The 25,656-nt window shown below is 40.2% G+C and overlaps 1 pseudogene; it reads right to left on the bottom strand.

Moving 5' to 3' along the window:
- Window positions 1-3,049: 3,049 nt before the first annotated feature.
- Window positions 3,050-3,993, bottom strand: LOC132211921 (vesicle transport through interaction with t-SNAREs homolog 1B-like; annotated as a pseudogene).
- Between the last annotated feature and the right edge of the window lie 21,663 nt (window positions 3,994-25,656).

The following is a 25,656-nucleotide window of genomic DNA, read 5'->3' as shown; positions in this document are numbered from 1 at the left end:
GATCACTGGCTCTGGCCCCCGCCCAGGCCTGAGGCCTCTGGCCCAGGAATCATGCCTGGGCAGGGGACCCCCATCTCCCTCTGATCGCTTGCTCCACCCCCCGCCCAAGCCTGACGCCTCTGACCCAGGCTTCAGGCCTGGGCAAGGGGGCCATCATATCCCCCCAATCCCCGGCTCAGCCCCCCGCCCAGGCCTGATGCCTCGGCCAGAGGAGTTGACCCTCATCACCCTCCGATCACCAATCACCGGATCGGCCCCTTGACCAGGCCTGAGGCCTCTGGCTGAGGCGTCCGGCCCGGGCAGCGGGGTCCCACAGCTGCAGCGGCCCCGCGATCGTGGGCTCCGCTTTAGGCCCAGGCAAGGGACCCCTAGCTCCCAGGACTGCCAGCTTCGACCGTGTCCATCTCCCATCGCTGGCTCCACCCCTACTTCCTGCTATCACTGGCCAGGGCGGCAAAGGCGCCTGATTCTCCGATCATGGCTGGGGGGCCTTTGCCCTGCCCCCCAGCTCTTAGCTCCCCCCTGGGTTTCCGATCACTGTCAGTGGTAGGGGGCTTCTTCCTGCTTTCCCTTTCGCCTCCCTGCATTGTGCCTACATATGCAAATTAACCGCCATCTTGTTGGCAGTTAACTGCCAATCTTAGTTGGCAGTTAATTTGCATATAGCCCTGATTAGCCAATGAAAAGGGTATCGTCGTACGCCAATTACCATTTTTTCTCTTTTATTAGTGTAGATTTTTATTGACTTCAGAGATGAAGGGAGAGATAGAAACATCAATGATGAGAGAGAATAATAGATTGGCTGCCTCCTGCACACCCCACACTGGGGATTGAGCCCACAACCTGGGCATGTGCCCTGACCGGAATCGAACCCTGACCTCCTGGTTCATAGGTTGACGCTCAACCACTGTGCTGGGCTGGACCTATTTTGTTCATCAGTTTATTTTGTTCATTAGATTCCACATATGAGTGAGATCATGTGATACCTGTCTTTCTCTGACTGGCTTAATTTCTTACCAGGAAACCCCCGGGTGGGCTCAGGCTGCCTGTCGCAATGTCCAATAACTAAGGCAGGTTGAATCATATAAGGCATTTATTGAGAAGGCCAGCCAACCAAGGAGACAGGGAGCTTACAAGCATCCAAAACTTGTTTTGCCTGTAAGATGCAGGGGACAGGATTATATAGGAAAAATGGGCTGGGGTAAGGTTGGGAACAGAATGCAATTGCATGCAGCCCTGGACGTCGACAGATGCAACCATTGTTCTTGGTTGTCAGGCAATGAGATGACGCCTTGGCTCCTGGTGGGGTCAGCCTGGTCTTGCTTAACAGTTCTGCTGTGTGTTGGGTACAGTATACATTGTCCGCAGTTGAATCACCTCCTCCGTCACATTGTTTAGGATCAAAGGGAGTACGCAGGTGCACTGGCCTGAGAAACGACACTTAGAAAAGAAAAAAAACTTAACCTCTGTTCCCACATGTATATGTATTTCAGAATTTCAAACTAATACGATTATCTTTTAGATTAACTCAGGTGCTCTATTAGATTATGAGTCCCCCCTATCAATTTGGTTTAGCAGAATACTCTCCAGGTCCCTCCATGCTATCTCAAGCGTAAGAGCTCCTTCCTTTTTACAACTGCATAGTATTCCATTCTTACTTGTTATACATTTCTAATATTATCTCCATCAACTTCTGGTGAAAGAGTAGGGAATAATAATAGATATTGAAGATAAGGCAGTACTGGTAAACAAGACAGACATATTCTGGGCCTAAGTCCTTAATCAAATATGTATTGTACATATACTCTCCCATTCTATAGATTGGCTTTTCTTAATGGTGTGTCTTGAAGAGTTAAATATTTTAATGTTGATGAAGTCAAGTGAATCATTTTTTTCTTTTATAGTTCTGTTTTTGTGTTATATAAGAAATGTTCTATAAGAAATCTTTGTCTGTCAAAAGATGGCAGATTTCCTCCTAGGTTTTCTTTTAGGAGCTTTATAGCTACTTGAATTTTAGGGCTTGTGGGAATAATTTATCACCTAGTTTGTTGTAAATGCTAACAGTTTTTAGTTTACTATTTAGTTTCTCTGTTTTAAGGTGGGAATTTAAAAATTATGTCACTGCTACTGCTGTATCTCCAGATGTCCCTACAACATTTTATGGCTTGTAGAACTGTTATATTCCTTTAGTAAAAATTATCTTCATTTTTATTTGCTTAGTGTTCAGTACCTTTCACTAATTAATTCCAAATTTTCACACAGCTGCATATCTGTTTTCAGCATTGACAAACAGATTGAATAATCAGGTTCATTTGTGTCTGGAATCGTTTCTCATTCCACATTAATTTTATCATTAGACTTTTCTTCACTGACGTCAATATGTAAAATCTTCAATTTTCTCCTTGATAGATTGCATGATTCCTGGGTCCCATATCTCCTACTTCTCTGGGGTATTTTTTGGTGAAGAGATTGACAGTTACCTGTCTAGTTGCCTGATATTCATTATTCCTTATATCTAAGGAGAATTCTGATTTATTTGTAAGTGGCAGTGGGTCCAATCCAAACTCATATTTCTCAGCCCAAATTACAGATATATTGGGCATGTGCCACAGTACTAGTTGACGCTATAAGCTCTTTAAAAGGTAGGGGTATCGGCAGTCTCAGCTAACACCCACATTGTGCCCTTTGCCTTTCCCTTTTCTTCCTTCAAGGAATGAAGATATACCTGGCCGGTGTGACTCAGTGGTTGAGCATCAACCTATAAACCAGGAGATCACGGCTTGATTCCTGTCAGGCCACATGCCTGGGTAGCGGGCTCAATCTCCAGTGTGGGGTGTGCAGGAGGCAGCCCATCAATGATTGTCTCTCATCATTGATATCTCTCTCTCTCTCTCTCCTTCTCTCTGAAATCAAATATATATATATATATATATATATATATACATATATATATATATATATATATATACACACACACACACACACATACATACATACATATATACATATATATATACACATACATATATATGTATATATACATATATATAATTTAAAGAAGTCATAAACAGCATTTATTACCTTGGTATATCACACTGGTCTTGTTGCTGTTTCTTCACATTAACTGGTTTTCCATCTTCCCTCCCTCTTCCCACAGTCTGGCTACACAGTGCATCCTTGATCTGTTAGCTCACAGCAGCAATACACTTATTCCACATCTGTAACACTCTTCATTCTCAGGGTCAAAGTTCTGGTCCACAAAACCTTCCGAGCAGGAAGTTCAATGCTTGCGAAAGAATCTGTAATAAACCAGGCCTCCCAGGATGGCTAACTCCAGTAAGATGACAATGGAAAGTAGCAGCTTGTTGGTTGTCACTTTTCCGGAGAATCTTCCGACTTTTGCTCAAGTTTACATTGTGTTTACCAGTCTATTTTTGGTACGTTCCAACTGGTCACGTTGCTCCCTCCCCCAGCTCTTCTATAATTTCCGAGCAAATCTGGTCAGTTTCTGTGGCAATCCGATGAGAGTGCTCAATACTGTGGGTGGCCCGCGTCAGGCTGTCAGTGCCTTGCAAAAGGCACCCTCTGAGGCTGTAGCTGATTCACATGCTCATTCTCTACAGTGTGTATGCCATATTTCATGTCTCCTCGGCCGCCGGGTGTGGCTGTCAAAGGCGTGCTTCCCACTTCCCGAGGGAGTATGGCAAGGTCCTTCCAGTAATTTCGAAGCTTAGACATCATAGGGTTACGAAAAGACAGGGGTGCATAACGTAGTTCCTCTTCCACCTCTGCCAGCGTTTCATTTGCTTCTTGTTGCTTTTCATCAAAATCTCTGATCAATTTCTTCTTCTCTTCTGTGCCCCCGGCCCCCAGGAGCCGCTCTGGCACACGCCGAGGTCTTCATGGAGGCCGCGGAAGATCTCAGATCTCGTGCAGCTTCTCCAAATGCTCCAAGGAGGAGGCAACGGAGGTGGCCATAGCGCAGGCCACGCCCAGGAAGAGGCGCTTCTGGGGCCGCCAAAAAATATATTTTAAAAAAAGGAATAAAGATGTAAGTCGTCCCATTGGGAGAGAATATATAAGTCACATGGACTTACTAATTTAGGTCTCTGTAATTTAAAATTTCTCATTGTAGATTGATAACTTGCTATTCTGGTTCATAAATTGGAGTTTGCCTTGAGAGATAAACCCACTTTGGGCATATTTTCGAATTAGTTTTCTTGGACTGCAAAATTGAGGGAGCGACTGAGAAATTCATTACTCTGTGAGTTTCTTAGGCGCTAGACACAACCAGCAACTCCCCCTCCCCCAACATCTTAACACATCAAGCTTTTCCTTTGAACTGCTATGGATTGGGTATCCTCTGGGTTTGTACTGATAATACATAAATCCTCCACTTAACAAGGAATGGAATTTGACTCAGAGGCAACCCAGGAGGAAGCATAAAGCACTTTCTTCTTCGCAAGGGTGCTCTATATTGGCTGATGATTTATTCAACCGATCATATTCTCTCTTTGAATATGAGAGTATGAGATATAATACAGAAGCAGACAGTAATGTAGAGAAAACTGTAAAAATAAAAGCCATGAAGTAGTGAAATCACAAATAAGGAAAAAGAATGAGCAAGATGTAATAATATCAGACTGAATGAGTTGTGTCATGTCCTGATAATGATCAATTTCTCTACAAAACCTTCTGAGATTACTTATTTTATCTGTCTTTGCAATCTATCACTTGAATCATCTGAGTGGGCCTACGTGCCTTGCAATGTGAAAAACTAACTAGTCTAATTACTAGTATTTCTCAAATCTGTTTCCTCATTTCCTTGTCCATTGCCCCATTTAGATTAAGCTTTCATTCTTACTCACAGAGATGACTAGAATAATGGTCATTTACAGTTTCCCAGCTTTCACTCTTCCCTCACCTACCCTTTCTAAAATACAGATTGATGTCACTCTCTCTGTGTTCACGAATGATATGTGTCAGTATTGGCATGTCATATGACAGTGCATCACAGAGTTGGCTCTAGAATGATTTCACTCTGTGCATATGATCTGGAGATTGAGACTTAGAGGTGATTATCATACTCTTTAAGGAGGGAACGGTAGCCCATAAAGACCAGAGGTAATTCCATTTAGTCTTTTGGCTTCCAGCATCAAGTCTATGTTCCACTTTCCCTGACCTTAAAACACATGTAATAAAAAAATGCAAAGTGCTGTTCCTGAGTTATATAACCTTTTATACTAAACTAGTGATATATCTTGTTTCTCTGAGTTCTGTGAGCCTCTCCAGCCATTGATGAAATCAAGGAGGGCATTTTGAGAAGTTCTGCTTTGTAGCCAGTTGCTTAGAAGTTCAGGTGATAACAAATGACAAGTGTTGGCGAGAATGTGGAAAAAGGGGGACCCTAGCACACTGCTGGTGGGAATGCAAACTGGTGCAGCCATTGTGAAAAACAGTATGGAGATTCCTCAAAAAATTAAATATGGAACTGCCATTTAACCCAGCAGTCCCACTTCTAGGACTATATCCTAGAAACCCAAAACACTAATCAGAAAGAATATATGCTCCCCTATGTTCATAGCAACACAATTTATAATAGCTAAAATCTGGAAATATCCCAAGTGCCCATCCGTAGACAAATGGATTAAAAAAAAAAGCTATGGTACATTTACACCATGGAATACTATGCAGCAGTAAAAAAAGAAGGATCTCTTACTCTTTGAGATAGCATGGAGAGACCTGGAGAGTATTATGCTAAGTGAAGTAAGCCAGTCAGAGAAAGACAAGTATCACATGATCTCACTCATATGTGGAATCTAATGAACAAAATAAACTGATGAACAAAATAGCTCCAGAGACATATAAGCATAAAACAAAATGTGGAATCTCAGAGGAAAGGCGGGGGAGGGTGGGTGGGAAGAGATCAACCAAAGAACTTGTATGCATACATGCATAACCCATGGGCACAGACAATAGGGTGGTGAAGGCCTGGGGCTGGGGGCGGGGCAGGCTAGAAGGGATCAATGCCAGGGAGTAAGGGGGAAGAGGGGCACATAGGTAATACTTCCAACAACAAAGATTGGAGAGGGGGGGAAAGAAGTACAGGTGAAAGCCTGGGATTGAGATTGGCCTCTGAAGTGGGAGTGGGGTGGATGTGCAGTCTCTGAGGACTGAGCCATCAACCTGCTGTGCCTGGTGCCATCACTGGGTGGATAATGTAAGAACTGAGTTGAATTCCTGGACAAGCAGTTGGTTTTCTGAGGATTGCTTGGTGGAAGTGTGGGGAACTCCTCCTGAAAGCAATTTATATCTAATGTAAAAAAAATATTTTTCAATACGTACTTTGTAAAACTTTTTAACCTGCTTAATCTCTGAAACATCTGTAATTTTGTTCATTTTTCATGTTTTATTTGCTCAAGATCTACTGCTTTTGAATAAAATTGTCATTAGTTTAAGGATATATTTTTTGCTTTTAAAACCAATTTTTTGAGAACCAAGATGGCGGCATAGGTTAACGCCGGAGTTTGCTGCTTTAAACAACTACTTCAAAAGTGAAACTAAAACACGGAACGGACATCACCCAGAACCACAGGAACGCTGGCTGAGTGGAAATCCTACAACTAGGAGGAAAGAGAAACGCACACGGACACTCAGAGGAGGCGCAGTGGTGAAGTCAAATTCTGAGGTGCGGAGTGCGAGGAGCGGGCTGGCGGCGGAGGGCGCGGTTGTTGTTTTCAATCAGGAGGGAGTCGCAGACTCTGAGCTCCAGATCCGGGCGAGTCTTTAGGGACCCAGACTCAAACGGGAGAAGCGGGACTGTCTGGCTTCGGTCAGAGCGAGTGCAGCTTTCTCTCCGAGCTTTGCAGCGGGTGCTGGGACTCAGAGAGGCAGAGCCCCTGGGGACAGGACTGAGAGCCACCATAACTGCTCTCTCCGGCCCACCCTGTTGATCCTGTGCGACCCGCCCTGCCCAAGCCCTGCACAGAGGCATTTGCCGGATAGCCTCAGGCAAAGGCTAGATTAGCACCTCCCTAGAGGACAGAAGTTCTCTCACTGCTGACACAGCTGATTCTCATAGCCACTTGGCCTGGAGGTCAAACCCTCCCTGGAATTAGCTACAACAATCAAGATTTAACTATAAGTCTTCGAACAAAGACCACTAGGGGGTACACCAAGGAAGCATAACAAAATGCAGAGACAAAGAAACAGGACAAAATTGTCAATGGAAGATATAGAGTTCAGAACCACACTTTTAAGGTCTCTCAAGAACTGTTTAGAAGCTGTCGATAAACTTAATGAGATCTACACGAAAACTAATAAGACCCTCGATCTTATATTGGGGAACCAACTAGAAATTAAGCACACACGGACTGAAATAACGAATATTATACAGACGCCCGACAGCAGACCAGAGAAGCGCAAGAATCAAGTCAATGATTTGAAATGCGGGGAAGCAAAAAACATCCAACCGGAAAAGCAAAATGAAAAAAGAATCCAAAAATGCGAGGATAGTGTAAGGAGCCTCTGGGACAGCTTCAAGCATACCAACATCAGAATTATAGGGGTGCCAGAAGATGAGAGAGAGCAAGATATTGAAAACCTATTTGAAGAAATAATGACAGAAAACTTCCCCCACCTGGTGAAAGAAATGGACTTACAGGTCCAAGAAGCGCAGAGAACCCCAAACAAAAGGAATCCAAAGAGGACCACACCAAGACACATCATAATTAAAATGCCAAGAGCAAAAGATAAAGAGAGAATCTTAAAAACAGCAAGAGAAAGAAACTCAGTTACCTACAAGGGAATACCCATACGACTGTCAGCTGATTTCTCAACAGAAACTTTGCAGGCCAGAAGGGAGTGGCAAGAAATATTCAAAGTGATGAATACCAAGAACCTACAACCAAGATTACTTTATCCAGCAAAGCTATCATTCAGAATTGAAGGTCAGATAAAGAGCTTCAAAGATAAGGAAAAGCTAAAGGAGTTCATCACCACCAAACCAGGATTATATGAAATGCTGAAAGGTATCCTTTAAGAAGAGGAAGAGGAAGAAAAAGGTAAAGATACACATTATGAACAACAAATATGCATCTATCAACAAGTGAATCTAAGAATCAAGTGAATTAATAATCTGATGAACAGAATGAACTGTTGATTATAATAGAATCAGGGACATAGAAAGGGAATGGACTGACTATTCTTGGGGGGGAAAGGGGTGTGGGAGATGTGGGAAGAGACTGGACAAAAATCATGCACCTATGGATGAGGACAGTGGGTGGGGAGTGAGGGCGGAGGGTGGGGCGGGAACTGGGAAGAGGGGAGTTATGGGGGGGAAAAAAAAGAGGAACAAATGTAATAATCTGAACAATAAAGATTTAATTAAAAAAAATAAATAAAACCCATTTTTTAAACCACTTTAATTGAGATATAATTTAAACTTCACCTGTTTAAAGTATAAAGTTCAATTACATTTAGTATATTTACAGAATTATATCACTATCCTCATAGGAAATTTTATCACCCCCAAAAGAAAAGTTATATGAGCTGGCAGTTACTCTGCATTCCAGTACCGTCCTTTCCATGTAGCAGACATTTTATTAGTTGACTTTCTATGGATTCGCTTTACTGTACATTTCATGTAAATGATATAACACTATGTCTTTGTGAAGACTGGTAATGTCCTCCAGATTTAGTGGTTTTGCACCATAAATTGGCACTTTATATTATTTCCAAAGAATATTCCATTGCATGAATACTCCATATTTTGTGTATCTGAGTCACTTGATTTACTTTAGAATTGTTTCCACGCTGCTGTGACTATCTATCTGCTCATTAGTTTTTGTGTTGATAGTTGTTTTCACTTCTCTTCAGTATGTAGACACTTAGGAGTGGAATTGCTGTTATGTGGGAACTATGTTCATCATTTTAAGGAACCACCAGATTGTCTTCCCACTTTAATTCCCATCAGCCATGTGTGAGGGTTCTGACTTCCTCACATCCTCCCCACCACTTGTCTATCTTCACAGCCATCCTAGTGGTGCGATCAGCTGTCTGCTTTAGTTTTGATTTGCAATTACCTGATGATTAATATCTAGCATCTTTCATGTGCTTATTGGTCATTTGAATTTCTTCTTTGGGGAAATATCTGCTCATATTCTGTGCCCATTATTTAATTGTATTAGTTGTCTTTATATTGTTGTCTTTTATTTTTATTGCTGTCATATGAGCTTTTCCAAATATATTTAGAATATAACCCCAGTTGCAAGCCCGGTTGAAGTGCTGTTTTTGTTGTAGCTAATGTAATTGGGATTTTTTATTTCTGGAGATTTTAAGAAAAATTCTTTTGGTTGTCTAAAAAAAAATCTATTTTTTCATAATAGCTTGCTCTATATTCCTTGGGTACCATGTCATCCATATTGCTCTAAAGATATTGAGTATATGTATGTGTGTGTATACACACACACACACACACACACACACACACACACACACACATATATATATATATATGTATTTTTTTTTCTCTCTGACAGTTGCCTTTGGCTCTATCACCATCAGATCCTTCAGCAATTCTTTGTAGGGCCATTTTCTTGAATTCTGGGCACTTGGTTATTGATTTGGGAGGCCCTGTTAGATTCTTGATAAATTCTTTAGGAAACATGCACTCCTCTTTGCTAATAGGTGTACCAGGCCCAGTCCCTGGCTTAGGTCTATGCCCACCGTGTTTACTCATCCTGGAGGGGTGTGCCTCTTCCTCTGTGGGATATGAGGTGACTAGACCTATATAATTTCCTTATTTTTTTCCTAATTGTTGTTTATGCCCCTTTTCCCCCTGCTAGAATGTAAGCTCCATGAAGGTAGGGATCTTTATCTGTTTTGTTCACTATTGATATAAAACGTAGAGGAGAGAGCTGGGACATAGTAGTCACTCAATAAATATATGTTGAATAAATTAAGCTTCTTTCTCTAGAAATAGGATGTAGTAATGCTTTTCCTATAAACTTTGTTGAAGAATGATTTACATATAGCAAAAAGTATATATTCTAAGTATATAGTTCCATGAGTGTTTTTAAAATATATTTTTATTGATTTCAGAGAGGAAGGGAGAGGGAGAGAGAGACAGAAACATCAATGATGAAAGGGAATCATTGATCGGCTGCCTCCTGCATGCCCCACCGGGGATCGAACTGTGTGACCTCCTGATTCATAGGTTGATGCTCAACCACTGAGCTATGCCAGCTGGGCTAAGTTCCATGAGTTTTGACAAATGACAGAACCACCATGACACTCAAGATATAGAACAATTACAACACTTCAAAATTTCCCTTGTACTTCTTGTCAGTCAATAAACCCAGGTCCCTGAAAGAAATGATGAACTATCAGTATAGATTAGGTTTGCTTGTTCTAGAGTTTCATATAAATGGGATCATGCTATATATACTCTTTTTGAGTCTGGCTTCTTATTCTCTGCATAAACTTTTAGAGATAATGATAAGTTTCTTGTTTTATGTAAGTTTGTTATTTCCATATCATGATGTGATTTGATATGTAAATGATATAACATATTAGGCCTGCATTGGATGTTCCTGTGCCCTGTGTTACTATAGGAACTGGGTGGCAGCACCGCCCACGGCACAGAACTTGCAGAGTTTGGGGCCCATTCTTCCAGTAGGTTGGTAGCGTGGCTGAGGGAGATGTGGACTATGTTTCTTTTTCATAAATGTTCACTCTGACAATGTTATTCCTTGGCAAGTTTTCTTTATTCTTATAATTATCTTTTAAGAGAAGACATCTGACAGCTTTAGATTTAGGAATTTTCTAGAAATATATAAATTTCCATGAGAATACTTTGTTGAGGACTGATAGAATAGAAGCTAGCTGTATGGGTCCTGGAGCCAGACTGTAGGGTCAAAATCCTGGCTGTGCCACTAATTAGCTGTGTGACCCTTGGCAAGTTAATTAGTCTGTAAAATCAAGATGCTTTCAAGAGTCCTTATGAGGACTAAATGTGTTAAATTATGCTAAGCACTTAGAATAGTGCCTGGCATGAGGTAACCTCTCAGTAAGTTTTTATTGATGCTCTTGTTTACATTGTTGTAGGAATGTTTTACCAGCTTTTGCAATATATATCTATCCCCAAAGACTTGAGTATGTACACAGCAGCCCTCAGTACTCTCTGGCAGAGTCATTTCCTTTTTAAACTTCATTTTGATATGTTCTGAGTGCTGTGATTTATCAATTTTTGAGAAATCTACTTATGTCTGTATGTATGTATGTATGTACGTTAATCCTCACCTGAGGATATTTTTTGTTATTGCTTTTCAGAGAGAGTAGAAAAGAGGGATGGAAGGAGTGGGAAAAAGAAGAGAGAGAGAGAGAGAGAGAGAGAGAGAGAGAGAGAGAGAGAGAGAGAGATAACTGGTTGCTTCCCATATGCACCCCAACACGGGGTGGGGAGCGAACCTCCAACCAAGGTACGAGGTACATGCCCTTGACCAGGAAAAAAAACTGAAGACCTTTCAATAAGCAACACCAGCCAGGGTGAGAAATCTACACATTTTTATTACACAATTCAAATTTTGATCATGCCCATCTGGGGAAAAATGTGTCTCCCAAATCTTATAATGAAGTAGCAACTCCCTAGATATATTTACTTTCTTTAAGAGAATAATAGCTCTTAATAAATGGATATATTTTGTTTCAATAAATGAGGATTTAATTTCTATGTGGAACAATGATGACTAATAAAGTGAATGTTATATCAGTCAGAGGTAACTTTTTAAAAATATCATTTTAAGTTTTAAATCACTTATTTGAAAGCAAAGAAGATTTCTAAAAAAACAAAAGTAGAAAACACTAAAATCTAAGATATGTGTTGGTTATTAAGCTACTGTCCCTTAGCTTCAAACACATCCTTCTCTGTTCGCCTTTATGATGCTGAGGCCAGGTTCTGCAAAGCCCACTACTCTTTTGCCAGCTAGACCCCTGCTAGGCCCTCTCAATAGGTGGTACTGAACAGAGCCTGGAAGTTTAGAGGAAGCAGAAAGGCCTGGCTCCTCCTTACCTGTTTCCCACTCCTCTCCCATCACCCTAGCGAATGATCTTTACCTTGAGTACAGTGCCATCCATTAGCCAAGTTGATTCTAATTTGCAATTTTCCCCAACACTCCTAGAACCAGCTCCATTGCACCTCTCCAGAGACACTAGCCCCTGCTAACTCACGTCCCTTCCTCAGAGGTCTCAGTCCAGATCTGTGGCCCCTCGTCCAAACACCTCTAGCCCGACTAACTGCTGAGCAGACTTCCTCAGAAGTCTCTGAGTCCCAGCCCTTAAAGACTTCTCCTTCAAGCTTGTAAGAGTTAATATCCAAACTCCTCTCTTTATTTTTCCCACCCCTAGCAGTCACAGCTGCTTTCTTCCATTTCCACGGTATCTTTAGTGTTCCCAGTTGGCCTGGTCGGTTTTCCACTACTGTCAACAATTCTGTATATTAAATATGTGATGATTCCTGGCTTGTTTGGCTCAGTGGATAGAATGTTGGCTCACGGACTGGAGGGTCCTGGGTTCAATTCCCATCAAGGGCACATACCTCAGTTGCAGGATCGATCCCTGGCTCTGGTTGGGGCACATGCGGGAGGCAATCGATAGATGTGTCTCTCTCACATCGATGTTTCTCTCCGTCTCTCCCGACCCCTTCCACTTTCTCTGAAAGTCAATGGGAAAATATCCTTGGGTGAGGATTAACCACCGCCACAACAACAAAAATGTTATGAGATGTCATTTAAGTCATCATCAGCAAACTTCCCAGACCATTTGTGTATTTATCCATTATCCATTTCTGCTTACCTATTTATCCTTGTACTTAGCTAGTTAGTACATTTTTATCAAGAATTTTACATGTTTTGTGGAGACTGCTTGACTTGGTGTAAGTAATTCTCTTCATGGTCTGCTCTGAAATATACCTTCTGGCCCTAGCATAGCTCCCTCATGAGCCTGTTGCCTACTAAAATTTCCACCATCAGGGGAATCATCTTTTTAGGATGAGTTTTTCATTTCTGGAGATCCTCTTAAAATGCAGGTACTCCTCAGATGTAGAGTACTAGTAAGGTGTCATTTATATAATTCCGCATAGGTTAGTGGACTCTACTGGAACACAGGGCACTGTAGGTCTCCATAACTAGCCTATGAGCCCTTGTCCTCCACATCCTACTGTATCCTCAGGACCTTCTCGGTGGCATGCGTACATTATGCCCCAATGAATATGTGTTAAATGTATGGAGCAGCTGAGGTGGGGAAGACTTGGTGTGGGACAGAAGGCCCTGTTTGAGTGTGTGTGCAGTCCTAATGGCCACGAGGCACTGAGTGGAACGGCTATCTGACGGGGGAAAGGAAGAAAATGGCAGGAAAAAAGGGCAGGAAAAGAGTGTCGAAAGTAAACTTTGATTACTTCCAAAGTCTTGCTCAGGCTGGCCCCTGAGGCAGAGATTGTGCTGAACAGAAATAATCTTCCTGGGAATTGCCTTAAGAAATTTTGCTTACACCATAATATTAACACCCCTCTTTCTCTACTCTATCTCATCTCTATCAGTGCAAAATTAGTCATGAGAACAGGCTTACTGAAAATCACTGATCCAGGCAAAGTCAAGACGAAAAACAAGTCACGGATTAAGAAATTGTGTTCCCTCTGCAATCCTTTTTCTCCCTCAGGGGAGACCAGTTTTCCTTAAGCAGCTGTGGGGGTTGGCAAGTGACAAAGACTTGCTTGCTCACTTAGCCCTGTTGTCTCCGTCTTGACTTCATTCTCATTTGCAAGGTTTCTAGCATGGACGCCTCTTTTTTCCTCTTCTCTGAAAATTGCCAGAGAAATGTTTAGCTATATTAACATCCATGTCAAAAATCTATATTTATATTTTCTCAGAGCTCTCCTTACAAAGGGCTTCTGTTTTATGCTAAGCAGCAATGTAGAAATGTCAGAAAACCAAATGAAAAGATGGCTCAAAAAGAATGACATCAGCATCCTGCTGGAATAAAGCATCCCTTTTGTCACCCACCCTCACCACAATAATAATTTGTCATTTATCCACAGACAAAAGTGCCTTTGTGTGAGCTGTGGGACCCAATATACCAAGAGACCCAGGTTCGCACCCACTCATGCGTTGGGTAACAGGCATACAAAGCTTCGCTCTAGCTGTGGACTCTGCAGTGGCCTGTAAACCAGCTTTAGCCCCTCCTCTTAGCTGCAGTCTGGAAACCCCTGGAAAACAGCCTCTTAGACAATTACTCACGGATGAGAGAGCCTTTGTGAGTCCAGGTTTCTAGAGGAGAAGTTCCAGCACACTGCTGGAGCAAAACCAAGTAAGAATGTAGACTCGCTGGAGTGAACAGCTTGACTTTAACCACATCTTCTCTCCCTCAGATGGCACAGTTCAGAGCCAAGAAAGATCTTCCTCAGCCTGTGATTTATGCTGTGGAAGAAAGAGCAATACACATACTTAGTTATGAAAGTCACATAATATTAAATAGTTTGAAATAAAACTTAGCTGTCCCCATCTGATCTCTCCCCACCCTTGATTCCTGCTCCACAATGGCAACCACTTTTAATTGTTTTAGTGCAATTTTTATTTCCATGTAGAATATACTTTTTCTTCTTGATATGTAAAATTCTGGCATTATTCGTAGACTTGCTTTTATGGTACTGGATTGAACTGTGTCCCCCAAAATTCATGTCCATTTCAAATTTCAGAATGTGACTTCATTTGAAAGTAGGGTCTTTGGCCCTAACCAGTTTGGCTCAGTGGTTAGAGCATCGGCCTGCGGACTCAAGGGTCCCGGGTTTGATTCCGGTCAAGGGCATGTACCTTGGTTGTGGGCACATCCCCAGTGGGGAGTGTGCAGGAGGCAGCTGGTCAATGTTTCTCTCTCATCGATGTTTCTAACTTTCTATCCCTCTCCCTTCCTCTCTGTAAAAAATCAATAAAATATATTTTTAAAAAAAGAAAAAGAAAGTAGGGTCTTTGCAGATGTAATTAGTTAATGATCTTGAATTGAAATCATCCTGGATTTAAGGGGATCCCCACATCCAATGATTGGTGTCCTTATAGAGGCATGCAGAGAAGAAGGTCATGTGAAAATGGAGGCATAGATAGGAGTTCTGCTAACCACAGGCCAAGGAATTCCTGGGGCCAACAGAGGCCAGAAAGAATCTTTGCTAGAGGCTTCAGAGGGAGCTTGGCTCTGCGGACACCTTGATTTCAGATTTCTAGCTTCCAGAATTGTGAGAAAATCAATTACTGTTGTTTTAAGCCACCTAGTTTGTGGTAATTTGATACAGCAACCCTTAGAAACTAATATCCTGAGAGAGGATTTGGCTTATCTGTGCACCCCCATCATCTCAGCTCATTTCCTTCATTCCTACTCCTACTCTTCTAATCCTAGAATTGTTATTAATATTTTTGGTTGAATCAGTATTTACATTATTATATTGTTTCCTGCTAATCCAAGTATGGTATGATTTTATTTCCTTTGTTGATAATACCCTCTCCATAGTTAATTTGCTTAATTTTCTATGTGTCTATTATAATTCTTCCACACTCTACAACAGTGGTTCTCAACCTTCCTAATGACACGACCCTTTAATACAGTGCCTTATGTTGTGGTGACCCCCAACCATAAAATTATTTTCGTTGCTACTTCATAACTGTAATTTTGCTAGTTTTATGAATCGTAATGTAAATATCTGATATGCAGGATGTATTTTCAATGTTACAAATTGAACATAATTAAAGCATAGTGATTAATCACAAAAACAGTATGTAATTATATATGTGTTTTCCGATGGTCTTAGGCGACCTCTGTGAAAGGGTCGTTCGACCCCCAAAGGGGTCGCGACCCACAGGTTGAGAACTGCTGCTCTACAACAAGCTCTCAACACACACCACTTTACCAGTGTGTGTGTGTGTGTGTGTGTGTGTGTGTGTGTGTGTGTGTGTGTTTGGCTTGCTTATGTTTTCTTGAAATCCTCTGGCTCTGATCTGGACTGGTGCTGTCTAAGACAACTACACAGCTACACCCAGATCTTGCTTTGTCATCATCCTAGGTATTCCCATTGTCTCCCTGTTGTGTTGGAGCCCAGTTTCCTGGATCCTGTGTCTTCTACTGGTACTTTTTGGTTATACTTTGATTTGGTGAAGCACATTCTCCATGGCTTCCTTAGAAAGGGTATTTGGAGGTGAATTTATCACTACCATGTTCATCTAAAAATGTCTTGATTATACTTAATTGTTAGTTTGGCTAGGATGAATTTTTTTCCATAGAATTTTGAGGCATTTCCCAATGCATTCTATGTATAGTAATACTTTTGGGGCATTTTAATTTCTGTTCCATTGCGTGTGACCTTTATCTACCCCATTTCCCCAATGCATTTAGAGTTTTCTATTTGTCTGAAGAGAAATATAATTACAATGTACCTTTGTGTGGTTGTTTATTGTCTTTTATTTGTGTTGAACGCTAGACAAGAAGCCCTTTCAGTCTAGAAACTCACATTCCTCACTTCTGGGAAAGATTATCATGCTTTAATAATTTCTGTTTTCTTCTGAGTTTGTGACATTTCCACTTGTTGAATATTGGACTTCCTGGGTTAGTGCTTTATTTTCCTTTACTTTTATCCTCCAATTTATAAAATAACTTTTTTATTTTAGAATAGATCTGCACTATATCCAGAAAAGTTGTGAATACAGTCCACATCCAGCTTTCTCAATTATTAACATCTTATATGTGTATGGTACATTGGTTACAATGAACCAGTATTGATCCATTAGTATTAAGTAAAGTCCATAGTGTATTCAGATTTCCTTAGTTTTTACCTAATGTACTTTTTCTGTTCCATAATCGCTTCCAGGATACCACATTACATTTAATCATGATATTTCCTTAGGCTCTTCTTGGCCTGACAGTTTCTCAGATTTTCCTTGTTTTAGATGCCTTAGACATCAAAGATGGGTACTTGTTTAGTATTCTGTAGAATGTTTGTCCGTTGAGATTTGTCTTATTTTTCCCCTCATGATCAGGCTGGGGTTATGGGTTTAGAGAAGAAAGACCACGTAAGAAAGTGTAATTCTCATCACATCACAGTCAAGGGTACATGCCATCAACATAATTTACCACTGTTGATATCAACTTTGATCATCTGGCTGAGGTAGTGTTTGTAAAGTTACTCTTTTCCTCTTTCTATAATGTACACTTTGAAAGGAAGTCACTGTGCACAGCCCACACCTAAGGGGTGGGGAGTTATATTCTATCTCCTGAGTGTAGTGTCTGTGGAATTATATATAATTCTTCTGCAAGAGAGATTTGTCTATTCATATTTATTTATTTATATCAGTATGGATTCACTGATAATATTTATTTTATAGTTTCCTTATAATTCAATACTTTTTTGTTGTTGTTAAAATTGTGCTAATTATGGCCATCAGGAGTTCTTCAGTTGGCTCCTGTGTCCCTTTAATGTACCCCCATTATTTTTTTTTGTTTTCTTTTGTTTTAGCACTTTCTTACTTTCTGGCACTACAAGATGCTCCAGGCTCATCTTGTGTATTTCCTGCCCCAGTTCTAAAACTAGCCATTTCTCCAAGGAGTTCTCATTCCTTTTATTGGAGACACCAAAATTAGAACCAAAATCTGGTTGTTAGATGTGTTCACTGTCACTGGCTTCTAAGCCCTCTCAGCTGACAGAGCAAGGAAATACTAACCCATGTATATAAACATATTTCTAAATATCTCTATACCTAACCACTTATATCTATATGAAGCTAAACATTGGTTCACACAAATGTCTAAAACTAATCCATTATCACATAGGTAATTTTAGCCTCCTCCCTGTGCTTATCTATAAATTCCTACTCCAACAGTGAGAAACCTGGCTCTCACCATCTGTTCACCCATTTACTTAATTATTCAAATCAGAATTCGTATATAGAAGCATCATAACTGTTCATCTATATCCTATGGCAGTGGTCGGCAAACTGCAGCTGGCGAGCCACATGTGGCTCTTTGGCCCCTTGAGTGTGGCTCTCCCACAAAATACCATGTGCGGGCTCGCATGTACAGTGCGATTGAAACTTCGTGGCCCATGCGCAGAAGTCGGTTTTTTGTGGAAGAGCCACACTCAAGGGGCCAAAGAGCTGCATGTGGCTCGCCAGCTGCAGTTTGCCGACCACTGTCCTATGGGAAACAATTTATCAACCAGAATACAGTGGTTATGTATATTTTTTTTCTGCCTGTAGTTTTATAGACTCCACTTATTTCCAACGTTATGTAGATTAGCACCTTTTCTCTCATGCCCTTCAGTGAGGATGTTTCATATACTTCTAATAGAGATAGATTCTTTGGTCACAGCATAAATGTCTTGCTGAGATCCACCAACCCTCTGATTAAGTTTTAAAAATTTGCATACATTAGGGTTTTCTCTTTGTCCTTCAAGATTCTATGGGTTTTGACAATTGTGAACATACATTTTCAGATCAGCTTGGGTGAATATCAAGGAGCATGATTGCTTGATGTATTGTAAGAATATGTCTAGCGTTGTAAGAAATGGCCAAATTATCTTCCAAAGTGGCTGTATCATTTTGCATGCCCACCAGCGACAAAGGAGTTCCTGTTGCTCTACATTCCCACTAGTATTTGATGTTATCAGTGTGATGGCTATTAGCTATTCTAATAGATGTGTAGTGGCATCCCTCTATATCTCTTCATTGATGGGGTGTGTTTATTCAGATCTTTTGTATTTTTAAATTGGGTTGTTTGTTTGCTTATAGTGAGTTTTAAGAGTTCTTTGTACATTTTGAATACAAGTCCTTTATCACATTTATGGTTTACAAGTATTTTCTCCCAGATTATGGTTTGTCTTTTTGCTCACTTAACAGTGCATTTAGCAGAGCAGAAGTTTTAATTTTGTTGTTGTTGTTAATCCTCACCCGAGGATATTTTCCCATTGAGTTTTAGAGAGAGTGGAAGGGAGGGGGAGAGACACAGAGAGAAACATTGATGTGAGAGAGACCAGGGTCGGGGACCAAGCCTGTGACCAAAGTACATGCTCTTAACTGGAATCAAATCCAAGACCCTTCAGTCTGCGGGCCGATGCTCTATGCACTGAACCAGACCAGTTGGGACAGAAGTTTTTAATTTTAATAAATTCTAGGTAATTTTTTCTTTTATGGATTATACTTTTGCTATTGTGTCTAAAGACTCATCAGAAAACCTAAGGTCACATAAATGTTCTCCTATGTTTTCTTCTAGGGGTTTTATAGTATTGCTTGCATTTAGATCTCTGATCCATTTTGAGTTCATTTTTGTGTAAGGTATGAGGTCTGTGTCTGTGTTCATTTTTCTGTAAATAGATGCCCAGTTGGTCCAGCATCATTTAGACTAGCTTATCTCCATTGAATGCTTTGGCACTTTTGTAAAAACTAATTTGACTGTATGTGTGTGTATTACTTCTGGACTATTTGTCCCAGTGATTTATATGTCTATTCTTTTGTCAATACCATGCTCTCACTATAGCTTTATAATAAGACTTGATATTAGGTAGTATGAATCATCCAACCTATTTCTTCTTTATTAATATTGTATTGGCTATTCTAGGACTTTTGACTTTCTATGTAAACTTAAGAATCTGTTATACAAAACTGCTTTCTGGAATTTTGATGGAATTATGTTGAATCTATAGATTAAGTTGGGAAGTATTGACATCTTAACACTATTGAGTCTTCCTATCCATGAACATAGAATATCTCTCCATTTATTTATATACTACAGGCTGGTGCACAGATTCCCGCACAGATTCATGCACCGGTGGGGTCCCTCAACCTGGCCTGCGCCCTCTCACAATCCGGGATCCCTTGGGGGATGTCAGAGGCCCAGTGCATGGATTAGGCCCAATCCCCGAAGGCCAGGCTGAGGGACCCCACGGTGCACGAATCTGTGCATGGGGCCTCAAATATGCATATAAGATCTTTGATTAATCTCTCCCCATCCTCCCCCTCCCCCTTTCCTTCTGAAATTCATCAGTCTGTTCCATGTTTCCATGCCTTTGCGTTGAGTGCCTGCCCCTTGGTGATCAGCACACATCATAGTTACCAGTCAAACAGTCGAATGGATACTTAGCATATTAGCCTTTTATATATATAGATTCTTTCATTTATTTCTTCAGTGTTTTGTGATTTTCTATAGATACTTACATATTTTGTTTTTTTTAAACTAAAGTATTTTTTTTCTTGCTATTGTAAATGATACTGGTTTTTAAATTTAAATTCTAATTTTTATTGGTATTTGGAAAGCAATTAACTTTCATATAATTGGCCCTGTTCTTTGTGACCTTGCTTTGTAGTTCCAGAAGTTTGTTTGCTTTTTTGTGTTGTGTGTGGGTTTTTTTTTTAAAGATTCTTTTAGGTTTTCTAATAGATAACCCTGTCATATATGCTCCAAGGAGTTTTAGATCTTCCTCTACAATGTGTATACTTTAAAAATCCTTTACTTTTCTTATTTCACTACACAAGACTCCAGTATGATGATGAATAAGAGTGGTAATAGGGGACATCTTTGCCCAAATACTAAGGTGAAAGCATCTATTTATTCTCTCATCATTAAGTATAACAGTTTCTTTTTATAGGTGTTTTTAACTAAGTTGAGGAAGTACCCCACAATTTCTAGTTTCCTTAAGACCTTTTTATCACAAATAGATGTTGAATTTTGTTAAATACTTTTTTGCATCAATTGATATGATCATACATTTTTCTTCTTTAGTCTGTTAATATGGTAGACTATATTGACTAATTTTTAAAATATTGCACCATCTTTTCTACATGACATGAATTCCACTTAGTGTTGGTGTATAATTCTTTCTATGAATTGTTGGATTGATGTGTTAATATTTTGTTGAATAATTTTTGCACTTACATTCATGAGAGATATTGGTTCATAGTTTTTATTTATTGTAATGTCTACATCTGATTTTGCTGTTAAGGCAAAGATCATTAAAGACTAAAAATGGCAAGAAGTTGTTATTACACCCCCATATCAAGTTGGAAAACTGTAAAGGCTAAGAGGGGAGTGCACTGAGCCCTGTACACAAAATAGATGAAAAACAATTTAGAGATGTGGACAGCCACAAGGTACTGCTGCATTCACAGGCCAACCACAGAAGGAGGCTGCCCTGTCTTCCTGAGTCCACATACCTGGAGGACTCTTCCAGCATCTAGCCAAGGAGGCGATGGGGGTGGTTTCAGCAAAGGCAGGCAGGGGGAAGAAAGGGATCCTACATTTCCTGTTGGCTCTTGTTAACAAGGGGTCAGTCTGAATTTCCAAATCTTAGACTAAACAAACAAAAAAAAAATCAACAAAAAAACCAACCACAAGAGAATAGTTTATAAGTTGAATCATGACTTGACTAATAGACTTCCATCCACTGTGTCCTTTTCAAAGTCCGCTACCGGAATAGTCACCTTGCTAAATTTAGTTTGGAAAATTTCTTTTTGGCTTCGACCCTTTCACCTCCGACTTTCCTTTCCTAGTCTGTCCCTGCCACTCTATTTCTAAAAGTGGCTAGCCTTGCCTTCTGAATGATTGAAAGAAACTTTTACATCTTTTCTTCCACAATAAAAGTAACAGGCTGACTGCGATATTCAAGTTCAGACTAGAAAAGCAGACAGAAGTCTCACTTTAAATGTTTTTGAATTAGTTTTATTTTTCTTAACTTTAAGTACACATATGAAAATACATATTTAAATGCTCTCTAAATATTTTCTGCTTCTTCCAGGTCTCTTTTTACTAGATCATGGCCACTCTTCCCACCTCATCCCTCTGAAAATAAAAATGTATTGCCCTCCCCACCATCCATAGCCAGACAACTAACTTGACTTAGTTCACAACAAGAATCTTTGGCAGCACTTTGTAGAGCCAGTGTGTGCAGATGAGAGTTGACTCTGAGGGTTCCTGAGGTTTTTAGTCTTTATGTGTGTACTGGTCTCACATTTGGCTAAAACCTCAGGGTTCTCCCTTTGCTTTTTGTCTTACTCTTGATGGTACTGGAAGAACCTCCTCACCACTCTCCTGACTCCCAGATGGGAGAGCCAGCTGCCCTTTCTCCTGTGTCCTCTGCAGAACTATTTACATGGCACATCTCAGCTCCTCCTTCTGGGATGATAGTCTTTCATCAGAAACCTGGAGCCCACTTATCCAGACCTCTCTCTAAGTGTGTATCCACAGTCAGTAACCCAGTGATAAGCTTGGGTTACCTATAGTTTATCTTTTGCCAACCTCCTATTCTTATGCCGTTCCTACTCGCTTTAAATTTTACAAGCTTATGACAGTTTGTATATGCTCAGCTGATGGACAGAAAATCTGGAAAGAATTCTGGACTTTAGCCCACCTGTTTGTCTGATTTGAATAACCTGTGAGAGCTAACACTGGCATCCATTGCCCCATGCCTTCAGTGGGACAGAGTATACCACCATCTGAATATCAGGCACTGAGTGGGATATGGTGGTACTCATGTGACTTATTAGAGCTTTGGGGGTGGAGTGGGGGTTAACTACTATTTTTTTGTTTGAGCCATGATCTCTTTCCTCTTCCTTTTTTTTAAAAAAAAATAAAATAAATGTAGTAAAATTAAATAATTCAAGCCCTACCTTCAAAATAAAAAATGTTCAAGTATTATTTAACAAATTTTTCTTAATCGAAAAACACAAACAAGAATTGATCCATTTCATATAAATTGTCAAATTTGTAGGCATTATGGAGGATAGCATTCATTTATTAATCTTATAATGTGTTATAAGTAGTGATGACCCCTTATTCTTTCCTGATATTGGTAATTTGTATGTTTTCTCATTTTTTCTTGGCTAGACTGACTAGAAATTTGTCAATTTCATTCATGTTTTTTGAATTTGGCAATGTAGCAGGATACAAAATTAACCCCAAGAAATCTGAGGCATTTCTATACACCAATAGTGAACTTTCAGAAAGAGAGATTATAAAAACAATCCCGTTTACCATTGCACCAAAAAAATTAAGCTACCTAGGAATAAACTTAACTAAAGAGGTAAAAGACCTCTACTCAGAAAACTACAGGACGTTGAAAAAAGACATAGAGGAAGACATAAACAGATGGAAGAACATACCGTGTTCATGGATTGGTAGAATCAACATCATTAAAATGTCCATACTACCCAAAGCAATCTATAAATTCAACGCACTTCCCATTAAAATACCAACAGCATACTTTAGAGATCTAGAACGAACTTTCCAAAAATTCATCTGGAATAAAAGAAGACCCCGAATAGCTGCAGCAATCCTGAAAAAGAACAAAGTAGGTGGGATCTCAATACCAGATATCAAGTTGTATTACAAAGCCACTGTTCTCAAAACTGCCTGGTACTGGCACAAGAATAGGCATATAGATCAATGGAATAGAATAGAGAGCCCAGAAATCGGCCTGAACCAATATGCTCAATTAATATTTGACAAAGGAGGCAAGAACATACAATGGAGCCAAGATAGTCTCTTCAATAAATGGTGTTGGGAAAATTGGACAGATATATGCAAGAAAATGAAACTAGGCCACCAACTTACACCATACACAAAAATAAACTCAAAATGTATAAAGGACTTAAATGTACGACAGGATACCATAAAAATTCTAGAAGAATCCAAAGGCAAGAAAATCTCAGCCATATGCCGAAGCAATTTCTTCACTGATACAGCTCCTAGGGCACTTGAAACTAAAGAAAAAATGAACAAATGGGACTACATCAAAATAAAAAGCTTCTGCACAGCAAAAGAAACCATCAACAAAACAACGAGAAAACCCACTGTGTGGGAAAACATATTTGCCAATGACATATCTGATAAGGGCCTAATCTCCAAAATTTATAGGGAACTCATACAACTTAACAAAAGGAAGATAAACAATCCAATCAAAAAATGGGCAAAGGACCTAAATAGACACCTTTCAAAAGAGGACATTCATAAAGCCAAGAGACATATGAAAACATGCTCAAAGTCACTAATCATCCGAGAGATGCAAATCAAAACAGCAATGAGGTACCATCTCACACCCGTCAGACTGGCTATCATCAACAAATCAACAAACGACAAGTGCTGGAGAGGATGTGGAGAAAAAGGAACACTTGTGCACTGCTGGTGGGAATGCAGACTGGTGCAGCCACTATGGAAGACAGTATGGAGTTTCCTTAAAAAACTGAAAATGGAACTCCCATTTGACCCTGTGATCCCACTTCTAGGAATATATCCCAAGAAAACAGAAACACCAATCAGAAAGGATATATGCACCCCTATGTTCATAGCAGCACAATTCACCATAGCTAAGATCTGGAAACAGCCTAAGTGCCCATCAGTAGATGAATGGATTAGAATACTGTGGTACATCTACACGATGGAATACTATGCTGCTGTAAAAAGGAAGGAACTCTTACCATTTGCAACGTCATGGATGGAACTGGAGAGCATTATGCTAAGTGAAATAAGCCAGTCAATAAAGGAAAAATACCACATGATCTCACTCATTCATGGACAATAGAGACCATTATAAACTTTTGAACAATAATAGATACAGAGGCAGAGCTGCCTCAAACGGATTGTCAAACTGCAGTGGGAAGGCCGGGGAGGGTTGGGGGGCAGGAGGTAGGGGGGTAAGAGATCAACTAAAGGACTTGTATGCATGCATATAAGCATAACCAATGGACATAAGACACTGGGTGATAGGGGAGGCTAGGGGACTCTGTCTAGGGCGGGGGGATAAAATGGATACATATGTAATACCCTTTGTAATACTTTAAGCAATAAAAAAAAATTTCATTCATGTTTTTAAAGAATTAGCTTTTGGTTTCATGGATTTTCTTCATTAAAAACCTTTTTTTTGCAATTTCAATTATTTCTGCTCTTTTTTTTTATGATTTATTTTCTTCTGTTTGCTTTAGGCTTAAGTTGTGCTTTTTTTAGTTTTCTAAGATGGAAACTAAGTAATTGATTTTAGATTTTCCTTCTCTTAATATATGAATTGAATGCTTTAAATTCCCTAATTTCTGCATCTCACAAAAATTTTTAATATGTCTTTATTGATTTTCAGAGAAAGGAAGGAAGGAGAGAAATGGAAACATCAATGATGAGAGAGACTCATTGATTGGCTGTCTCCTGCATGCCCCCCCACTGGGATCCAACCCAAAACCCTGGGCATATGCCCTGACTGGGAATGGAACTGTGACCTCTTGGTTGATAGGTCATAGCTCAACCACTGAGACACACCAGCTGGGCTGCATTTTACACATTTTACAGCGTGTTGTTGTAAGAGTGCCCTCATATGGGCAAAAGCAGGGAAGTAGTCTCCCGGGGAAGGGGAACTGTCCTCTGGGGTTTGGAGGACAAAAGGCCGCCCATACATGATCTGGAAGGGGCTTAGAAGTAGTGGTTGTCGTGGCATGGACCTCAGTCTCATTAGTGCCGGGGGAGTAGTTCAGTCCAAGGCATATGGAGCTCTAAGGATAGCTTGGTTAGATGTGTTTTTAAGAGATGAATGGCCTTTTCTACTTTACCCGAAGACAGAGAGTAGTAGGGGATGTGGAGGTTTCATTTGATGTT

Source organism: Myotis daubentonii, chromosome 11, assembly GCF_963259705.1.
Source record: "Myotis daubentonii chromosome 11, mMyoDau2.1, whole genome shotgun sequence".
Taxonomy (NCBI): Eukaryota; Metazoa; Chordata; class Mammalia; order Chiroptera; family Vespertilionidae; genus Myotis; species Myotis daubentonii.
The sequence above is the reverse complement of the archived record's forward strand: the minus strand, read 5'-3'. Positions and strand labels throughout refer to the sequence as shown.